We start from the raw sequence: 18,105 nt of genomic DNA on the forward strand, positions 1-18,105 counted from the left end.
GCCCTTCTCTTCCGCTTTGTTTCTCTCTCCCTCTCTCTCACTCTCTCCCACTCTGTTTCCCTCTCTGTCTCTTTCTATCACTCCTGGTCAGCAGTGTCCCCTGCTGGTAGGTGCTGACACTGTGTGTCTGGGCTGAGAGACCCCTTGGGCAGAGGTACCAGTGATGCAGCCCGGGTCTGTGGAGCACGAACCTCAGTGACAGTCTGTAACTGCGGAGATGATGGGGGGGGGGAGAGAAAGAAAGGAGAAATCAATGTAAATGAATCACTAATGTTACCAGAGTTACTGTTAAATGAGGAGGGTCAATGCTGGCTGCATTTCACCAACAGGCCTCTAGGGGGAGTGGGGATGTTTTAGACAATGGCGCCCCCTCCTGGTAGCAGGCAGTATTGCAGCTCAATATTCCTAGAATGATACAGCACAGGAGGAGGCTATTCGGCCCATCGTGCCTGTGCCGGCTCTTTGAAACTGCTCTGCAGTTAGACCCACTCCACTGCTATTTCTGTAAATTTCCCCCTTTCAAGTATTTATCCAATTCCCTTTTATAAGTTACTATTGAATCTACTTCCTCCGCCCTTTCAAGCAGTGAATTCCAGATCATAATAACTCACTGTGTAAAAAAATTCTCATCATCTCCCCTCTGGTTCTTTTGCCAATTATCTTAAATCTGTGTCCTCTGGTAACCGACGCTCCTGCCAGTGGAAACAGTTTCTCCTCATTTAATCCATCAAAACCCCTTGTAATTATATACACCCCGATTAAATCTCCACTTCACCTTCTCTGCTCTAAGGTGAACAACCCCAACTTCTCCAGGCTCTCCACATAAATTAAGTCCCTCATACCTGGTACCATTCTGATCAATCTCCTCTGCACCCTCTCCCAGACCTTGACATCCATCCTGAAGTGTGGTGCCCAAGAAGTGGAGACAATTCTCCAGCTGAGGCCTAACCCAGTGATTGATAAATGTGTCACATAACATTATTATATAAATGTAACCAGTTCAGTGTGTAATATCCACCAAACACGCTAACACCTGGACTCAGAAGGTGACCAACGAGAAAGTTTCCTTGACAATATTTCCTGTCCCAGCATCGACAGTGTTGGAACTGTGGAGTCAGCTTGTGTGAGCAAAGTTCAGTGGAAGACCAGCTCTCTCTGCTGGATGAGGAGATCCCAGACAGACTGAAGACTGCGATCGTCTCTCTGAGATGCCAAGGATACGAAGCAGAGTGAATCCTGAGAGATTTCTGTAAGAGCTCTTGAACAAGTTTGGAGGAAAGATCACATGTAGTCCTCAGGTGAAAGAAAGGAAGAACTTGCATTTATGTAGCACCTTTCACGACCCCAGGGACTGCCAAAGCATTTTGCAGCCAATGAAGCAGGTTTGAAGTTTAGTTATTGCTGTAATGTCGGAATCACGGCAGCCAATTTGTGCACAGCAAGCTCCCACAAACAGAAATGAGATGAATGAACAGATAATCTGTTTTAGAAAAGCAAAATACTGCGGCAGACTGTAAATCTGAAATAAAAACATAAAATGCTGGAAATACTCGGCAGGTCAGGCAGCATCTGTGGAGAGAGAAACAGAGTTAACCTTTCAGGTCGATGACCCTTCGTCAGAACAGAATCTGTTTTAGATGTTGGTTGAGGGATAAATATCAGCCCAGGGCACCAGGGAGAGCTCCTCTGTTCTTCTGAAATTTACTGTGGGATCTTTTAACATCCACCTGGGCAGGGGAGGGGGGCTAGCAGACGAGGCCCTCGGGTTTAACGTCTCATCCCAAAGACAGCACCTCCGACAGTGCAGCACTCCCTCAGTACTGACACAGGGGAGTATCAGCCTGGATTATGAGGCTCAAGTCTCTGGAGTGGGGCTCAAATCCATGACCTCCTGACTCGGCGGCGGGAGAGCGACCAACTGAGCTGGGTGAAAGAGCGGGGTGTAATTGGCAGGAGTGAAGATTGAATCCACATTTAAAAGTCATCCGTTCTCTCCTGTTCCCATTTAACAGGTTAGTGTCTCGTGCCCTTGAAACTGGGCATAGGTAGAGGGAGAAACACTGGAACAAGTATTTTAAAGTGAGATGATATCAATCGATAGGCACATGCTGGTTTAAATGCTGGATATGTTGTGTAAATGTGGGAATTTTCGATTACAAGAAAGCTACTTTAAATAGGTACAAACTATTTTAATTCATACATGATTTTAAATTATTCAACCACTGTTTAAATTTGGAGTTGTTTTCTGAAATTTAAGACATGCCATTTGAATTTATAGATAAGTTACAGTAAATTACACACGCACACACACATATTTGTATATAAGAACATAATAAATAGGAGCAGGAGTAGGCCAATCGGCCCCTTGAGCCTGCTCCACCATTCAATAAGGTCATGGCTGATCTGATCCTAACCTCCAATCTACTATCACTCTACGTCCCTCCCGAACCCATGTGATCTCCCGGGAGAGGCGAAAAACCAGATAAAAACCCAATGGCCAATTTGAGAGAAAAAAATCAGGGAAATTCCTCTCCGGCCCATCTAGTCAATCGAAACTCGTCCAGGAGATCACTGTCCTATATTTTCTACAGTATTTACCTTCTGTAAAAGGTGATCTCCACCCCAGCCAGGAACAGGAATAGAACCATCTCCTGAAATCTAACACGTAATTAGAACACAAGAAGTAGGAGCAGAACCAGGCTACATGGCCCCTGGGCCCGCTCCGTTAGCCACAGGGCCATTACCGATCCGAACCGAGACTCATGTCCAATTGGCTGCCTGCTCCCCGTAACCCCTAATTCCCTTTACTTCTAAGAAACTGTCTATTTCTGTTTTAAATTTATTTAATGATGTAGCTTCCACAGCTTTCTGGGGCAGCAAATTCCACAGACTGACTACCCTCTGAGTGAAGAAGATTCTCCTCATCTCAGTTTTGAAACAGCAGCCCCTTATTCTAAGATCATGCCCCCTAGTTCTAGTTTCACCCATCATTGGGAACATCCTCACCACATCCACCCGATCAAGCCCCTTCACAATCTTATGTTTCAATAAGATCGTCTCTCATTCTTCTGAACTCCAATGAGTAGAGTCCCAATCTACTCAACCTCTCCTCATATGTCCACCCCCTCATCCCCGCGATTAACCGAGTGAACCTTCTTTGTACTGCCTCGAGAGCATGTATGTCTTTTCTTAAGTATGGACACCAAAACTGTATGCAGTATTCCAGGTGCGGTCTCACCAATACCTTGTACAACTGCAACAATATCTCCCTATTTTTTCCCCCTAGCAATAAAAGCCAACATTCCATAGGCCTTCTTGATCACTTGCTGCACCTGCATACTAACTTTGAGTTTCGTGCACCAGGACCGCCAGATCCCTTTGCACTACAGTACTTTCCAGTTTCTTGCCAATAAGATAACTTTCTCTATTATTTTTCCTGCCAAAGTGCATAACCTCACACTTTCCAGTATTGTATTCCATCTGCCAAATCTCTGCCCATTTACTTAGCCTGTCTATGTCCCTTTGCAGGTTTTTTATGTCCTCCTCACTCAGTACCTTCCTTCCCATCTTTGTATCATCTGCAAACTTTGATATGTTACACTCTTTCCCCTCCTCCAAATCGTTAATATAGATTGTAAAGATTTGGGGTCCCAGCACTGACCCGTGCGGAACACCACTAGTTACTGATTGCCAGTCTGAGAACGAACCATTTATCCCAACTCTCTGCTTTCTTTTAGATAGCCAATCCTCCACCCATGCCAGAATATTACCCCCAATCCCATGATTTTTTATCTTGAGCAATAATCTTTTGTGTGGCACCTTGTCAAATGCCTTTTGGAAGTTTAGATACACTACATCCACTGGTTCCGCTTTATCCACCATGTATGTTACTTCCTCAAAGAACTCAAGCAAATTTGTCAAACATGACTTCCCCTTCATAAAACCATGCTGACTTTGTCCTATTAAATTATGTTTATCCAAATGTCCCGTTACTGTCTCCTTAATAATGGACTCTAAAATTTTACCAACCACAGATGTTAGGCTAACAGGTCTATAGATTCCAGCCTTCTGCCTACTACCCTTTTTAAATAAGGGTGTTACATTAGTAGTTTTCCAATCTGCCGGGACCTTTGCTGAGTCCAGGGAGTTTTGGAAAATTATTACCAATGCATCCATAATCCCTACCGCCACTTCACTCAAACCCTAGGATGTAAGCCATCAGGTCCAGGGGATTTATCCGCCTTGAGTCCCATTATTTTTCCAAGTACCACTTCCTTAGTGATTTTAATCGTATTTAGCTCCCCCCCACCCCAGAGCCCCCCGTTTGTCCAGTGTCGGGATACTCTTAGCGTCGTCTACCGTAAAGACTGATACAAAATAATTGTTCAGCGTTTTTGCCATCTCCATGTTTCCCACCATTAATTTCCCGGTCTCATCCTCTAAGGGACCAACATTTATTTTAGCCACCCTTTTCTTTTTATATAACTATAGAAACTTTTGCTATCTGTTTTTATATTTTTTGCTAATTTACTTTCATAATCTGTCTTCCCTTTCTTAATCAACCTTTTGGTTATTGTTCCTGTCTTTTGAAGACTTCCCAATCTTCTATCCTCCACTAGATTTGGCTACCTTATATGCCCTTGTTTTTAGTCGGATACTATCCTTAATTACTTTACTTAGCCAAGGATGGCTATCTTTACTTTTACACCCTTTTTTCCTCAGTGGAATATATATTTTTTGGAAGTTGTAAAATAACTCCTTAAATGTACACCACTGATCATGTACCGTCTTGCCCTTTAATCTATTTTCCCAGTCCACTCTAATCAATTCCACTCTCATACTTTCATAGTCTCCTTTATTGAAGCTCAGCACGCTTGTTTGAGATCCAACCTTCTCACCCTCTTATTGAATATGGAATTCAACCATGTTATGGTCACTCATTCCAAGGGGATCCTTTACTAGGACATTTTTAATTAATCCTGTCGCATTACACAGGACCAAATCTAAGGTTGCTTGCCCCCTGGTCGGTTCAGTTACATACTGCTCAAGAAACCCATCCCTAATGCACTCAATGAACTGATCTTCAAGGCTGCCCTGCCCAATTTGATTTGTCCAGTTAATATGATAGTTAAAATCCCCCATAATTATAGCTGTTCCCTTATTACAAGCCTCAACTATTTCCTGATTAATACTCCGTCCAACAGAGTTACAAATGTTCGGTGGCCTATAGACTATGCCCACTAGTGTTTTTCCCCTTATTATTCCGTATCTCCACCCAAACTGTTTCACTATCCTGATCCTTTGACCCAATATCATTTCTCTGTATTACAGTGATTCCTTCCTTTATTAACATAGCCACCACATCTCCCCTTCCTTCCTGCCTGTCCTTCCTGATTGTTAAATAACCTGGTATATTTAATTCCCAGTCATGGTCACCCTGCAGCCATGTTTCTGTAATGGCCACAAGATCATACCCATATGTAGTTATTTGTGCCGTTAACTCATCCATTTTTTGACGAATGCTATGTGCATTCAGAAAAAGAACTTTGAAATATGTTTTGTGACACTTAGTTCCTGCTTTTTCCCCTTTTACTACTTTACCTTTTACTCCATATCTTCTGTCCCTTCCTGACACGCTCTGTTTTTTAATTCCCCCACTGCTACCTAAGTCTATGACCTTCTCCGTAGCCATTTTTATTATTTGCTCTCTAGAAACGTCCCCCCAACTAATTAGTTTAAAGCCCTCTCTACAGCCCTAGTTATATGATTTGCCAGGATTCTAGTCCCAGCAATGGCCAAGTGAAGTCTGTCCGAACAGAACAGCTCCCTCTTGTCCCAGTACTGGTGCCAGTGCCCCAAGAAGCAAAACTCATTTTTACCACATCAGTCTTGGATCCACGCATTTAACTCTCTAATTTTATTTATCCTAGCCAAATTCGCTCGTGGCTCGGGTAATAATCCAAAGATTATTACCCTTCAGGTTCTGTTTTTTAATTTGACCCCCAGCTGTTCATACTCCTTTAAAAGGACCTTCTTCCTTGTCCTATCTACGTCGTTTGTACCAACATGTACTACGACAACTGGATCTTCCCCCTCCCGCTCCAAGTTTCTTTCCAGCCCAGAAGAAATGTCCTTAACCCTGGCACCGGGCAGACAACACAGACTTCGGGACTCCCGCTCTCGACTGCAGAGAACAGTATCTATCCCCCTAATGATAATATCCCCTACCACTACAAAATTTCTTTTTACTCCCCCCCACTTGAATGGCCCCCTGTTCCACGGTGCTGTGGCCAGGTTGCTCATCCTCCCAGCAGTCCCTGCTCCCGCCCTCACAGGGAGAAAGAATTTCGAAACTGTTTGACAAGAGCAAGGGCTGCGTCTCTTTCAAAACTACCTCCTGGATCCCCGTACCTGCCTCACTCGTAGTCACACCATCCTGTCCCTGACCACGGACTACATCTGAATTAATTAATTTCATAGGTGTGACTACCTCCTGAAACATAGAGTCCAGGCACTTCTCCCCCTCCTTGATGTGTTGCAGTGTCTGGAGCTCGGTCTCAAGCACCTCAATACGGAGCCGGAGTTCCTCTAGCAGCAAACACTTGTCGCAGATGTAATCACCGTGAGCCTCAATCAGGTCCACTGGCTCCCACATCTCGCAACAGTAACACATCACCTGCTCCATTCTATATAATTAATTACATTTCTTATTATTAGTTATGAAGATCCAGCCCGGATATAGATGATAATATCACACCACAATTGAATAGGACTTACCAACTTAAAGGTACAGAAGAGAAGGAAGAAAACCAACCAACCAGCTGATCACCAACCTCCTCCTTGAATACTGTCTGTGGGGCCTGTTTGGTTGACACGTCTCGCTGCTCCGCTCCTGCAGTACTGTCTAAGCCTGGGAGTGGGGAACAAAACAGAGCAAAAACACAACCTCACCTCCCACTTACCAAACTCTCGCTTGCACTCAATGCCACAGCACTCTGTGCTGCAGCACTAGTCCCGCCCCTTTTATACCCAGATTCTACTTCCGGTTTAAACTCCCCAGCAGTTTAATATACACTTAAAAAATTAAATTCACTTCAAATAATTAACTTTTTAACACACTAAAATTCACAAAATACACTTAAATTACTTTTCTCCCACTTACCAAACTCTCACTTGCACTCAATGCCACAGCACTCTGTGCAGCAGCACTAGTCCGCCCCTTTTATACGCGGATTCTACTTCCAGTTTAAACTCCCCAGCAGTTTAATATACACTTAAAAAATTAAACACACTTCAAATAATTAACTTTTTAACACACTAAAATACACAAAATACACTTAAATGACTTTTCTCCCACTTACCAAACTCTCGCTTGCAGTCAATGCCACAGCTGAGAACACAATATTGCATATAGACGCTATGTTGGGAGATAAGTAGACCCGCTTACATTGTACACAAGCTGTCTTAGATTATATACATGTCACTTGGATTTATATTTCAAATGTTGTGAGTTATAGATAGGCCATTTTATTCATACTGTTTTAAATTATATAAATGCTGATTTGAAGTATACATATGAAACATTGGTCTGTACTTTGCAGCCCCTATGGGTGGGTACGAGGTGCATGCGTGCCTGTAAGGACCACACAAGTTCCAGATTCAGGTGTGTGAAGCGCGTGCGTGAAAACCCGGAACTTGCAGATCCAACACACCCCCGGGAAAAGGGCATCTGCGGGCGGAGGGTTGGGCTATTTGCCAAAATTCTGCCCAGTGAATGCCCATGAACTTCTTATACCTGGTAAAAGCAGGCATAAGGCCCACTTTCACGTGCGTAAATGTTTAAAAAAAAATTAAATGATTTTTATCAATCATTTATATTTTAAACTGTCCCTCTTCATCCTGCTCGACCTGTCAGCGGGCTTTGATATGGTAAACCACACCAACCTTCTCCAACTCATCTCGTCTGTTGTCCAGCTGTGTGGGACTGCCCTGCCCGGTTCCACCTTTATCTCTCCTATCTTAGCCAGAGAATCACCTGCAATGACTTCTCTTCCCACCCCTGCATCATTTCCTCTGGTGTCCCCCAAGGATCTATCCTGGGCCCCTTCTATTTCTCATCTATATTCTGCCCCTCGGGAACATCATCTGAAAACACAACATCAGGTTCCACATGTACACTGATGACACCCAGCTCTACCTCACCACCACCTCACTCGACCACCTCCACTGCCTCTGATTTGTCACACTGCTTGTCCGACATCCAATACTGGTTGAGCAGAAAATTCCTCCAACTAAATATTTGGAAGACCAAAGTCATTGTCTTTGAGCCCCACCATAATTTCCGTTCCTTTCCCAGGCCACTGTGTGAGGCTGAGCCAGAGTGTTCGCAACCTTGAGATGAGCTTCCGACAAAACATCCGTTCTTCACCAAGACGGCCTACTTTCAGGTATTCAACACAAACCATCTCTGACCCTGCCTCAATTCAAACATTGCTGAAGCCCTCATCCATGAATTTGGCACCATTAGACTCCACTCTTCCCATGCTCTCCTGGCCAGCCTACCATTTTCCATCCTCCATAAATTTTAGCTCATGCAAAACTGTGCTCCCCATACCCTAACTTGCACCAAGTCCCAGTCACCCATCACCCCTGTGCTCACTGACCTCCATTGGCTCCCGGTCCAGAACCCTGGAACTTTAAATTCTCAATCCTGTTTTCAAATCCCTCCATGGCCTCAACACGCCCTATCTGCAATAAAATGTTAAGTAGGTTGAGGGACTCCCAGGCATCTAGCCTTTTTTGTGGCCTAGAGGAGTCCGTGCTCCATGTTTATATTCAATGTGTGAGGTTGCAGCCCCTGTTCCATTACTTAAAGAGGCTGCTCCTCGATTTTTGGTTGCACTTCAGTCCCACGCTCCTGATCTTCGGTCACCCAGTGCGGGGGGGAGCGGGCAGGTCGGAGGACCTCCTCGTGGGACTGCTCCTTGGTCTGGTTAAAGTGGCCATTAATAGGTCCAGGCAGCGGGCGGTCGGGGGGGTCATCTGGCCCGATTGCCTGCCTCTTTTCCATGGCAATGTTCGGGCCCGGGTGGCCCTGGAGATGGAGCACGCAGTGTCCGCCAGCACACCTGAGGCCTTCCGAGACCGGTGGGCACTGCGGGGACTGGAGTGCATCATCACCCCGGGTAATGTCATTATAATTTAATTTGATAAGATTTATTTAAAATTTCTATTAATTTACAGTTAATTGGGTCTAACCAAAAAGGACCACTCCCTATCCCTGTAAGCACTTCCAGCTCTAGAATTCCCCGAGATATCTCTGTTCCCACAATTCTGACTTGTTGAGCATCCCCGATTTTAATCGCTCATTCTTTGGTGGCCGTGCATTCAGCTGCCAAGGCCTGAAGCTCTGGAATTTCTTCGCGAACCTCTGACTCTTTATTTCTTCTCCCCTTACCCCATGTATTTGCCCCTTCCTCTCCCCTGGGTTTCTCCTCTCTTGCCCCCTGACTTTACACAGTCCGGTTCCCGCTTTAATGATCATCACTGAAATATTTGTGGAGAACAAATGCAGATTGGTGACCACTTTGCAGAACACCTCCATTCAGTCTGTAAGGGTGACCCGAGCTTCTGGTCACCTGTCATTTTAATTAACCACTCCATTCCCACTCGGGCATCACCATCCTTGACCTCTTGCATTGTTCCACAGAAGCTCAACGTAAACTCGAAGAACAGTACCTCATCTTCCGATTAGGCACTTTGCAGCCTTCCGGACTCAATATCGAATTCAACAATTTCAGGTCATAACCTCGGCCCCTGTTACATTTTTACTTATATTTTCTTCCACCCCTTTGTTTTGGATCTTCCCTTCCACCCACCCTTTCCTTTTTTTACTCTCTCCCACACGGCAGCTGTCTCCCAGACTGCCAGTACACTTCACACCTAATCTTGCCGTCTTTTGTCTCCACTGTCCTATTACCATCTCGTCTGGTTTTGAATACCTCTTAGTGTCTCTTTTACTTCTTTTACTTCTTTTGTTCTATCGCAGCCCTGCCTTCGATCTATTTTATTTCGTTTCCAGTTTGAAAAAGGGTTAGACCCGAAACTTCAATCTAATTACTCTCCACGGATGTTGCCTGGCCTGCTGAGTTTTTCCAGCATTTTCTTTTGTTATTTCAGATTTCCAGCATCTGCAGTATTTTGCTATCGCATCACTGAAATATAGTGCACAACCGTAATTCAAAGCGCGGCTTCACTTTAAGAGTGCTGTCCCGCCTCCGCTCTCTCATTGGTTCCGGTGACCAGCAGCAGCCCGACTCGCCCGTCCCTCACCGGAGAGTGACGCAATGACGTCCGGCGGGGAATGACGCAAGGATTCCGGGGGAGGGGGGAGATTAACCGCACGGCTGTGCTGCGATTTGTTGGAGCGCGGTGGCAGCTCTCAGCGATTGGTTGAACCTGCTGGTCCTCAGGAGGCGGGGTTTGGGTGGGAGGGAGCCGTGCTGTGATTGGTCTGTGGCAGCCCGGGCTGCGCTCTCATTGGCTGAGCCAGCTGGCGGTCAGACAGCAGTCGGAGGCTCCGATTGGTTTTGGAGCTGATTCGTTGACTCGGCTTCTGTCACCACAGAGGCTGCCTGAGCCGCTGAGTGTTGCCAGTGCTCACTTTGTTCAGCTCAGGTTGCAGCAGCCGCAGTGCTTGGCTGTAATGTCAGTGTTTAATTCACCGCCGCTTCTCTCCCAGCAATGTCCGCCTTGAAGAGGTTCTGCTGGTATCTCTGATGGGCGGGATTCCCCTTTGTCTCTTTGACCCTCTTTATCTCCATTGCTTTCTGTTCCCCTTCTGGTCTTTGATCAGGCATCTGCCAGACTGGCTCTCACAGCCCCATCGCCTCCCTCAGCAACTGTCTCCGGCTCCCACTTATTCCACTGGGATCCCCACTGAAATCCCCCACTTCGTGGCCCAGATCCACGCGGGATTACAGATATCGCCCAGATATTCAGCGTTCCTCCACCCATGGCTCTGGCCGCAGCCTGAGATCCGCGCTCCACACCAGGCGCTGCCACATGCACGCCCTCCACCTCTCCCTTCAGCAGCACCAACTCTATCTCAGAGCTGGCCTGGTTCACAGTCCCACTTCAACCTTTGCCTCATCCCCAGCTTTAACAGCAGAACATTTTATCTTCCTTTCAGGTGTCGAGGATCGCGAGCTTCAACAACTCTTGGACATCAATGTCCCTGGGGATGCTTCGTCCCCTTCGCTTTCCTCTGATCCCGATCACTTCTTCCAATCTCACCCCTTGCAGTGTTTTCACTATCCCCTCTGTCCTGCCCCTCTCTGACCCTGACCGATCAGTCCTCAGCAAAGTCCTGAGCTTCATCCCCTTACGAACCACCTCAACGGATTTCAAGACGTGAACAGGTTTTCATGACCAACATTTTTTATTCACGTTGTAAGGATTCATATCTGGATGCCGATGCAGAGACTGGAGCCTTAATCAAGCACCCGAGACCGCTCAGCCACACTTACAGTTGTTTTCAGTTTTGAAAACCTTTAGTGCTGATTGAAAGCTGCCTGTCTTGTTGATTGCCCTCTGAATCGAGGGCTTTGCGTTGAAAGACGGAAACAAAAGGAATTTTTAAGCACCATTTATGCAACCAGCTGGCCGAGTGGTTACATTATTGGATTGCCAATCCATTGGGCTCTGCGTGCATATGGAGTATAAAGTAGGGAAATGTGAGGTTATTCACTTGGGTAGGAAGAATAGAAAAACAGAATAAATTTTAAATGGTGAGAAACTTTCAAATGTTGGTGTTCAGAGAGATTTGGGTGTCCTCGAGCAAGAAACACAGAAAGCTAGCAAGCAATAAGGAAGGCAAATGCCATGTTGGCCTTTATTGCAAGGGGTTTGGAGTATAAGAGTAAGGAAGTCTGGCTACCAGGTACATGGCGTTGGTGAGACCGCACCTGGAGCACTGTGCACAGTTTTGGTTTCCTTATCTAAGGAAGGATATACTTGCCTTGGAGTCAGTGCCACGAAGGTTCACTAGATTGATTCCTGGGATGAGAGGGCTGTCCTATGATGAGAGATTGTGTAGAATGGGCCTAATACTCTCTGGAGCTTAGAAGAATGAGTGGTGATCTCATTAAAACATATAAGATTCTGAAGGGGTTTGATAGGGTAGATGCTGAGAGGTTATTTCCCCTGGCTGGAGTGTCTCGAGCTAGGGGCATAGTGTCAGTATAAGGAGTAGGCCATTTAAGACCGAGATGAGGAATTTCTTCACTCAGAGGGTTGTGAACCTTTGAAATTCGCTGCTCCAAAGGGCTGTGGATGTTGAGTCTTTGAATATATTCAAGGATGAGATAGATATATTTTTGGACTCAGGGGGAATCAAGGGATATGGAGATCGGGTGGGAAAGTGGAGTTGAGGTCGATGATCAGCCATGATCTTAATAAATGGCGGAGCAGGCTCGAGGGGCCGTAGGGCCTACTCCTGCTCTTCTTATGACCTTATGTTACATTCTCGCAGTTATTGCATTTAAGGTTTGACGTAATGTGTCCTTTATTCAATACACCACACGTCCTGAGTTTGAGTCCATTCGGAAGTTCCATTGGATAGTTTTGCATTGCTGGCTCACCTCTGTTTGCTCAAATCAGCAAATAGCTGATTGCCTCCCGAAGGTGCTGAGATTATGAGCTGTGAGCTGTGTGAAGTATCGATCAAAGTGCATAATAATGACCTGGTAAAACGAGTATCTCTCCACAGATGCTGCCTGACCTGCTGAGTGTTGCCAGCAGTTTATGGTTTTAATTTCGTGCTTAATTTTCCTGACAACACACAACTTGCCTCAAGGGCGCAGCTCCGAGCACAACTTTCTTGTGATCTTCTGACACACAAGATTGCTCTTTACTTTCCTACACATGCGCTTTAAAGTCTGCCGGTTCTGAACACAGCTTCCTGCGCTCCGAGCAATCAAAAGACCTTTCGCTCATTCCTCCTTCCTTTTCATTTCTCCTCTATTCTTCTCAATCGCCCCCTTCAACACACCTATTCAGATCAAGGCGGAATGTGAATAGTGTCACAACTTACCTCTGGCACTATTATTGCCCTTCTCTTCACTTGCTATGTTCAATGTGAATATTTTCTTCCCCATTCTGTTGCAGTTTTTACACTCTTGGTTTGCCTTCTGGTTTTGAAGCTGCCTGAATTCTGTGTCATTTACCATCATGGCCTAAAATCCCTTTTTCTCTTCTGGAGGAATTGTTTGTCGGTTCCTTTGAACCAGGCTGGACTGTAATGACTCTCAGTACCTTTGCTTTGCATGGGTACACGTTGATCCATTGCATTCAGAATCACCTCCTTGAAGGAACTCCACAGAACAACTACAGCAACAACCCCCACATCTAGTTTAAACACTCCCCACATTCCATTTGTCCTGCCTGTCAACAACTCAAACCCTTTGGTTTCGGTGGAATCCATCAGGTCTCTATTCGGAAAGCTGTAGCACAGTTTCATGGAACGAACCCCTGTTTCACTACAGCAAAGGCTCAGCCACGCTTGGTCTGCCTAATTCCCCTCTGTCTCTCTTGACTAGCACACGGCATGGGTAGTATTTCAGAAAGTGCTACAATTGACACAGTACTGGGGACGCCAGGTCAACGCTGGAGGGGTGTGTAAAACATGATTTGAAATTGGCTGGAGAGAAATGTGAGGTGACAGGTCTCGAGGGGCAGACTGAGGAGAGGGTCTATACATTGAATGGGGACATGTGAAAAAGAGCCAGAATAGTTAGGGATTCAGAAACACAAACCTCTCCGAAGGGTTACTTCCTCCTCGCCTGTTCTGAATTTTTGCCAGACACTTTTCAGGTTTAACATGGATGTTAGCGGGGGCGGGGAGGGGAGGGCTCGTGTCGTCACAGTCAAACCTTTGCCCGAACCAAACTCCCACAGTCACAGGATGAGAATGGCGGAGGCCGGCAGATTCCCCTTCACTGTCGGAACAATCATTCTTTTCACAATTAAGTGCACTTTTTCTGTTACTTTCGATTTACACACTCGGTTTTCATTGAACAGTGATTATTTATATCGGAACAATGTTGAAGGGATGTAGTGTGTTCATTGTCTCTACAATAACTCTGTGACCCATTGTAAGAATTAAAACACAAACCGCCCAGCGCGGGGCTCGAACAAACCGGACAGATATTTCCGGCCGGTTATCACAGTTGTTCAGAGCGTGGCGCTAATATCGCTAAGAAACATAGAGACATAGAAGATAGGAGCAGGAGTAGGCCATTCGGCCCCTCGAGCCTGTTCCACCATTTAATGAGATCATGGCTGATCATCCAAATTCAGTACCATGTCTCTGCTTTCTCCCCATATCCCTTGATCATTTTAGCCTTAAGACATATATCTAACTCCTTCTTGAATATATTTAATGAATTGGCCTGAACTTCCTCCTGTGGTTGAGAATTGCACAAGTTCATCACTCTCTGGGTGAAGAAATTCCTCCTCATTTCATTCCTAAATGGCTTACCCCTTATCCTTAGACTGTGACCTCTGGTTCTGGATTCCCCCGCCATCGGGAACATCCTTCCTGCACCTAATCTGTCCAGTCCTGTTATAATTTTATAAGTTTCAATGAGATCCCCTCTCATTCTTCTAAACTTTGGCGAATATAAGCCTAATCGACTCAATCTCTCGTCATACATCATTCCTGGCATCACATGTATCAGTCTGCTGAATCATCCTGCATTCCCTCCATGGCAAGAACATCCTTCCTCAGATAAGTCGAACAAAACTGCACACAACACTTAAGGTGTGGTCTCACCAAGGCCCTGTACAACTGCAGCAAGACATCCTTCTTCCTGTGCTCGTACCCTCTCGCTACGAAGGCCGACATACGATTTGCCTTCTTAACCGCCTGCTGCACCTGCATGCTTACCTTCAGCGACTGGTGCACAAGGACACCCATACTCGTTGCACTTCCCCTTCTCCCAATCTATTGCCATTCAGGTAATAATCTGCCTTCCTGTTTTTGACACCAACGTGAATAACCTCGCATTTATCCACTTTATATTGCATCTGCCATGCTTCTGCCCAATCACCCAACCTGTCCAAATCATACTGGAGTTTCTCGGCATCCTCCTCACAGCACACACGCCCACCCAGCTTTGTGTCGTCTGCAAACTTGGAGATATTACATCTAGTTCCCTCGTCTAGATCATTAATGTATATATTGTGAATAGCTGGGGTCCAAGGTCTGTTCCCTGCGGTACCCCACTAGTCACTGCCTGCCTCTCGGAAAAAGACCCATTTTTTCCAACTCGTTGCTTTCTTTCTGCCAACCAGTTCTTTATCCAAGTCAGTACCTTGCCCCCAATCCCATGTGCCTTAACTTCACACGCTAATCTCTTATGCGGGACCTTTTCGAAAGCCTTTTGAAGGTCCAAATACACCACATCCACTGGTTCTCCCTTATTGATATTACCAGTTACATCCTCAAAAAATCCCAGCAGATTAGTCATGCACGATTTACCTTTTGTAAATCCATGTTGACTTTGTCCACTCCTGTCACTGTTTTCCAAGGATCCTGCAAAACTGATGCCTTTTACGGGTTTAATTCCTGTACGGGTCGTCAGCAGTTTATTTCTTACTTCTTAGGTTTCTCCTGACATGAAATTCCAGACTTTACACAAAAACCTACACAAACTGTCAGGGGGAAATTATTTTGAGTAACATCCATTTCACCTTTGCACTGGGGCGGAGTAACACATCTTTTAGTTTATTTGTCTTTCTTTGGTTTGCTGATAAATGTTTAACTGGCGGCCTGCTCCCGTTAATGGTCAAAAGCAGTAACAGACAGACGGAGCATGTCTGACCCCTCCGAGATGTGTAAAATGCACCAGTTTAGAACAAATGCATCAAATCAAATGTTCACCTGGCACCGAGAGAGAATAAACCAGAGTAAAGGACAGAAGGAGGCAGAGAAATAAAAGCTAAATACGGACAATAGAAATAGTTCCCATCCTTGATGTCTCTCTCTATTCAAACCCAACCGTTCAGTGGTGGATAAGAGACTTCAGTTTAAATTGGTAAGTTCGAGAAAAGGACCCAAAGAAAGAGACACAAAATATCTAATAACCATCGAATCCCAACTGAGCTATTTCAGCCGCATATCAAAGCGAATTTCGTGTCATTCTTTTAAAGAAACTCTAATCCCTCCTGCTCTTTAATCATTTCGGGGGCATGGGATCCGACCAGATCTCGGAGCTCAGGTTATGTTAATGTCCTGCTGACGTGTGCTGGGGATCGCCTGTAAAATCAGGAGTAAAAGCAGCCGCCTAACGTGGGGCTGGAACCGACGACCCTGAGATTAAAAGTCACATGCTCTACCGACTTAGCTAGCCGGGCCTGTCTAGAACAGTGCTCCCTGTCTGTCTTTATCATTAAATCGAACAGCCAAAGCCCGATTGAAAGATGGATTCCTCTCACTGACTGATCATAAAACTCAGATATTCAGTTACTTCGCCTTCTAAAATTAGCCATGATCTCATTGAATGGCGGAGCAGGTTTGAAGGGCCGAATGGCCTACTCCTGCTCCTATTTCTTATGTTCTTAAACATTCACATCCATTTTGCTCAATATTTATTTCTCTCTTTTTTTATTCTGTTCGTGTTTTTCTTATAAGCGTTTCAATTACTTTATTTATTAGCAGGAAGAAATGAACAGAAGTGATTTACTGGAATGGTACCAGGGATGAGGGACTTCAGAATGTGGGGGACTGGAGAAGCTGGGGTTGTTCTCCTTAGAGCAGATGTTTTGACAGATCTGTTTAAATTCATGAACGGGTTTGATATCATAAATGAGGAGAAACAATTTTCCAATGGTTAAGGAGTCGGTGACCAGAGGACACAGATTGAAGGTGAAGATTGTTGAATTGAGGAGGCTCTATTTGGGTTTATATGGTAGAGTGGAGCAGTACTTGCCGTTGTGCGGTATTCAGGTGGGGAATATTTTTGTGATTTTGTCTGGAGGTGATTTATCGGCCCAGTTGATTTGCTACTTCCAGAAAACCAAGCCGCCCTCCATCCACAGCAGGTTTTCACTTCCGTCAGCTCATCTCCAAAACCCAGCTTTAAACAGCAATAAAAACACTGGACCACATGGTGGGTCATTCAACATCTGTGGAGACAACAGACACGTTTACTTTAGTGGTTTGGACCATACATAGGAAGACAGGAACAGGGGGAGGCCATTCAGCTCCTCGAGCCTGTCCCCCCATTCAATTATATCATGGCTGATGAACTCAACTCAATCTGTATCTTAACACAATCTACCCGCCTTGGTTCTATAGCCTTACCTATCATTTGACAGAACTGAATAAAGGAACAGTGAACAGGAGGGGATATATACAGAAAAGATAAATACAGCGAGGAATCTCGAATTATGGCTATTTTCCTTCCTTGCCTACATTAAAAAAGCGAAACAAACCAAACCAAGAAAAACACAGCTCATGTATTTATACAAAGGTTTTACCCGCCCCCAATAGCATCGCAAACAATGAATTATATCATCATCGCGTTAATTAGTTTCAAATATCTTCACATTTACCTTTCACTTCGCTCTCACAGCAATCTGAGTGCAGTATATTTATGGGAGAGTCTACAATATCAGGATGTCGAGACAGATGACAATGTAGCTTCAGAGCATTTGATTCTGACAAAACAATTCGTACGTGGAAAATATTTTTGTAAGGAGAGGCTAACATTGTTCATGTGAAATAGTTAGAGTACAATTTAATATTGCAGAACACAATGGATTAGTACTGCCATCGGTTTTACTGGTCGGTTTTAAGCCAGATTCAGAACAAGGAAGTAAAAGTTTCGCCCAGTGAGCTAAACAAATGCGCACCACTCCGCCGCTCTACCCCACAGTCCTACAAGATTTTCCATTCTGAATATGTATTATTAATTTGTGCCATGCCATGAGCTAAGTGCAGCATGTTTGGGAGGAGAAGCTGACCTTAGACAGAAGGATATGTAGGGAATTTGTTTTAATTCTCTTCACTCTTTAGGGTAATCAGAGCTAAGATCAACCAAG

This window comes from Somniosus microcephalus, unplaced genomic scaffold (assembly GCF_052327205.1).
Source record: "Somniosus microcephalus isolate GS21.2 unplaced genomic scaffold, FLI_Smic_1.0 unresolved_chr1, whole genome shotgun sequence".
Lineage (NCBI taxonomy): Eukaryota > Metazoa > Chordata > Chondrichthyes > Squaliformes > Somniosidae > Somniosus > Somniosus microcephalus.